Raw genomic sequence first — 5,372 nt, 5'->3', positions numbered from 1 at the left:
CGAACTCGGTCTCAACCTTTAAGTCTTTACTGAAGACTCATCTCTTCAGTGGGTCATATGATTGAGTGTAGTCTGGCCCAGGAGTGGGAAGGTGAACGGAAAGGCTCTGGAGCAACGAACCGCCCTTGCTGTTTCTGCCTGGCCGGTTCCCCTCTTTCCACTGGGATTCTCTGCCTCTAACCCTATTACAGGGGCTGAGTCACTGGCTTACTGGGGCTCTTTCATAACGTCCCTGGGAGGGGTGCGTCACTTGAGTGGTTTGAGTCACTGATGTGATCTTCCTGTCTGGGTTGCAAAGTGGGTGGGGTTATATCCTTCCTGTTTGGCCCTGTCTCCTGACCCCTCCTGTCTCAGCCTCCAGTATTTATGCTGCAGTAGTTTATGTGTCGGGGGGCTAGGGTCAGTTTGTTATATCTGGAGTACTTCTCCTGTCCTATTCGGTGTCCTGTGTGAATTTAAGTGTGCTCTCTCTAATTCTCTCTTTCTCTCTTTCTTTCTCTCTCTCGGAGGACCTGAGCCCTAGGACCATGCCTCAGGACTACCTGACATGATGACTCCTTGCTGTCCCCAGTCCACCTGGCCGTGCTGCTGCTCCAATTTCAACTGTTCTGCCTGTGATTATTATTATTTGACCATGCTGGTCATTTATGAACATTTGAACATCTTGGCCATGTTCTGTTATAATCTCCACCCGGCACAGCCAGAAGAGGTCTGGCCACCCCACATAGCCTGGTTCCTCTCTAGGTTTCTTCCTAGGGTTTGGCCTTTCTAGGGAGTTTTTCCTAGCCACCGTGCTTCTACACCTGCATTGCTTGCTGTTTGGGGTTTTAGGCTGGGTTTCTGTACAGCACTTTGAGATATCAGCTGATGTACGAAGGGCTATATAAATAAATTTGATTTGATTTGAACCTCAGCTATCATAGTTGTTGTATCGACTTCAAGTCTGAATGGCATTAATGAAGCCTATGGATTGAGTAGAATATAATAACTTTGTGCCAAGGATGCAAGTCCTATATACATGTACTATAGTTATTACCACGCATGATATCCCCACATTGTAGCCTGTACATTGAATATATTCACTGATCATGTACTCTTCCTTGGCAAATAAAGGTGTGGTTCAGGTATGAATCTTTGTGAGACATTCTTTTTCAGTCATATCCAATACCAGGTGTATCAAACTCCATTCTTTGAAAGATGCTGTGTCTGCATGTATGTATTACAATTATACACTTCAGTGTTTACCACTCCTCCTCCTGGGACATCAATGATTACACATTGTAACTATTCAATAGACTAGAAACATGATTTAAGTAAAGGCTGATTTGTAATTATCCAGGTGTTATAAATACATAATACATGCATTATATATATCATAATAGTTATAATAATATTATAATATAAATACAAGTTCAATCTGTACTTCAATGCACATTTGGTGTGCATTACAAAAAAAGAAGGAAGAGGAGGTGGGAGAGAGATGTAGAAAAGGAAAGAGGTAAAACAGAGGAGCAGGGAAGACAGCATATGATTAATGAATTACAGTGCTACCCTAATATTCTCTCACTTCATCACAATTACTTAGTGTCTCTTGTGGTGTCTCCTAACCAGCCTTGGGCTCCCAGTCGGCCCAAAGGTTATCATAAGAGCGGGTGAGGTTTCGATGACGAGACTGGCTTCCTCTCTCACATCAAAACATACCTGCAGACGAGAGACAGATTGATAGAGAGAGAGAGCATGCTTAAGCTTTGTTTTTTTATTCTAACACTGTCAGTCATCATAATCATCAGGAGGTGAAATGCAAAACCGACTTTGGATCATTAACTCTGGGAATACTACATCTCTCTGTATTTCAATGTAAAGCATCTCTTTAATAATACTTCCTGTATAATATAAGTATAATATCCCTTATAACAAATCATGATAACATTGGATAGATAGAAACATGTGCACGTGTGGCATGTGACAATAGCAGGATCATATCAAGTATAGCGTCACAAATGAATACATAAATATCACTTGAAGCTTGATGATGACTTGATACTTTGAATCAGCTGTGCAGTGCTAAGGCAAAAACAAAAATGTGCACCCCAGGACCAGGACTGAGAACCTCTGCTCTTCATTAGGACCTCTTAATCTGCAGACAGGCTTTCACAGCTCTCTGAATCTGAGGACAGAAAACTTCGCAAGAAATAGACTACACAAATGTACCTGCTCTATCCAGAATAGCCTACTCTCTGACTTTGACAGCTGGGCCTGCTATCCTTTCACTCTCCTCCAAAAAATACAAATATTTGCCATTATTAAGAGTGGCACTGGGGCTAAAACAATATCCTACATAGTGTGGGAGGACTGCACCTAAAAAGGCTGGAGACTCATAAATAATCGAAAAGCATGCATGTATATGTCCTGACCAAAAGATGAGGAGTCAGTGGTAGGGTTCACTTGACGTTGCAGCACAGCAAGATTCTCAGTAGACAGGGGGAATGGGATGTCAGGAACAATGATCCCATTGTCAGTGTTTCCAGATTATCCTCCTGATGAAGCAGGTCCTTCACCTGCTGAATCTGGAATGCTCATAAGAAACAAATCTAGTTACGATAAATTTGGCAGCAACAGGGGCTTGATAGTCCAGTGAAAATGAGTGTTTAGGTGGTGTAAATCTTAAAATTAGCAGCTGACATCTTAAGGGTTTTTAAGTAAATCCATGTGAGACAGATTCCATGTACAACAAGACAGGCAGATAAGAGAGAAAAAGAACACAGAACAGTTTAAAACCTCTTGAAACTAGGGGGCACTATTTTTATTTTTGGTAAAAATAACATTCCCAAAGTAAACCGCCTATTTCTCAGGACCAGATGCTAGAATATGCATATAATTGACAGCTTAGGATATAAAACACTCTAAAGTTTCCAAAACTGTCAAAATATTGTCTGTAAGTATAACAGAACTGATATTGCAGGTGAAACCCTGAGGAAAATCCAATCAGGAAGTGCCTCTTATTTTGAAACCGTTGTGTTCCTATGCAGCCCTATTTGCCACTGAAAGGGATATCAACGAGATTCCTTTTTCTACGTATTCAGCATTTTGATGTAGTTTCACGCCTTTATGTTGAAGAATGAGCGTAAACGACTACATTGCGTAAGAGGCCAGCTGAGGGCTCTCAGAGTGATTCTTGCATAAAAGACAGAGGTGGTCATTTTTCCTCTCGCTCCTACTGAAAAGCCAATTGTCCCGGTTGATATATTATCAAATAGATATTTGAAAAACACCTTGAGGATTGATGATAAAAAACGTTTGCCATGTTTCTGTCGATATTATGGATATAATTTAGATTTTTTTTCGGCGTTGTCGTGACCGCTATTTCTGGTGGATTTCTCAACATAAAGTGACCAACAAACGTCGGTATTTTGAGTATAAAAATAATCTTTATGGAACAAAAGGAACATTTGCTGTCTAACTGGGAGTCTCATCAGTGAAAACATCCGAAGATCATCAAAGGTAAACGGTCAATTTGATTGCTTTTCTGATTTGTGACCAAGCTTCCTGCTGCTAGCAGGACATAATGCTATGCTAGGCTATCGATAAACTTACACAAATGCTTGTTTTGCCTTGGTTGTGAAGCATAATTTCAAAATCTGACATGACAGGATGATTAACAAAAGGCTAAGCTGTGTTTCACTATATTTCACTTGTGATTTCATGAATATGAATATTTTCTAGTAATATGTTTTGACCGTTGCGCTATGCTAATTAGTGTAGTTGATGACAATTCTCCCGGATCTGGGATGGGTAGTTCCAAGAGGTTATTAATTACCTCTGGTTATGGACACTTTTGCCAGCAATAAAGCTTCCACAGCCTGTTCTTCAGAGAGTGAACATAGATCTGGCAATATCTACATTTTCAACCCCTTGATCAGCTCGCACTCTGAAAGTAAAGAAAATAGCTTATTTTTTGTAGACGTGAAAACAATAACTGAGATATGACCGTTCAATCTAAAGCAGCAGATGCCATTGTCAGGATATGTTAATACAGCACAGAAAGTTCAACACCAGACTGGTATTGTGGTTGTTCATTAGGTGATGGGAAATATGCAATATGCATACAAAATAATATACTTCCTTGAAAAGCCATCTATACCGCCAAAGATGACAATGTTGAATCTTGAAAAAAAGCATTGGAATTAAAAGTTAAGTGTTTAACCTACTAACATGACACATTATTTATTGATGAAGAAATCCAATTTCATATGTCATTGAAAATGTGTCCAAGGATAAGAAGGGTGGACAAAATGCTATGCTAGGCTATCGATAAACTTACACAAATGCTTGTCTAGCTTTGGCTCTAAAGCATATTTTCAAAATCTGAGATGACAGGGTGATTAACAAAAGGCTAAGCTGTCTCAATATATTTAATTTGTGATTTTCATGAATAGGATTATTTTCTAGGGATATTTATGTCCGTTGCATTATGCTAATTAGTGTCAGGCGATGATTACGCTCCCGCATGCGGGATGGGGAGTCATGGGTTTTCATTGCTTGCAGTTCCTACCTTCCACTGGATGTACCCGTCTTTAGAAATTGGTTGAGGTTATTCCTTTGTGTAATGAAGAAGTATGGCCATCTTGAACGAGGGTCACTTCATGTGTACTGTTTGATAGAGGCGCATGATCAGAAAGCATGCTTCAGTTTGTTTTCTTCCTGTATTGAACACAGATCATCCCGTCTTCAATTTGATTGATTATTTACTTTAAAAAATACCTAAAGTTGTATTACAAAAGTAGTTTGAAATGTTTTGGCAAAGTTTACAGGTAACTTTTGAGATATTTTCTAGGCACGTTGCGCAAGTTGGAACCAGTGTTTTTATGGATCAATGCGCCAAATAAATTGACATTTTGGATATATATGGATGGAATTAATCGAACAAAAGGACCATTTGTGATGTTTATGGGACCACATATGGAATCAGTTAAGAACAAATTCTTATTTACAAGGACAGCCTACTCCTTCCTTCCTGTCAGGGAATTGAAACCCAGTCTGCCGCATGCCTGCAATATGAAAGAGTATCAAGATGCCCTCTGGTGGTCAAACAAGCAATAACTTGCATTAACAGAAAAAATGGCTGACAATTAGATAATTTGCCACAGAATGCTGCAGCAGCCCACAACGTGTGCCACAGTACGACGCAACTTTTAAAGGAGGAACCACTGAATACACCAAACTTGTGGGCATCTCAAAAAAGTTCCTGCCCCACTGTTCAGGACCACATGCGATTGTGTTCAAGCTGTCACCTGTGGCTTATCAAATCAGAATCAGCAAAGGTCGACAGAACACAATGTTCAAGTGGGTCCACAGGAACCAAATCAAGTTGT

Source organism: Oncorhynchus kisutch, linkage group LG22, assembly GCF_002021735.2.
Source record: "Oncorhynchus kisutch isolate 150728-3 linkage group LG22, Okis_V2, whole genome shotgun sequence".
In the NCBI taxonomy this organism is placed as follows: domain Eukaryota; kingdom Metazoa; phylum Chordata; class Actinopteri; order Salmoniformes; family Salmonidae; genus Oncorhynchus; species Oncorhynchus kisutch.
Note: the sequence above shows the minus strand (reverse complement) of the source record.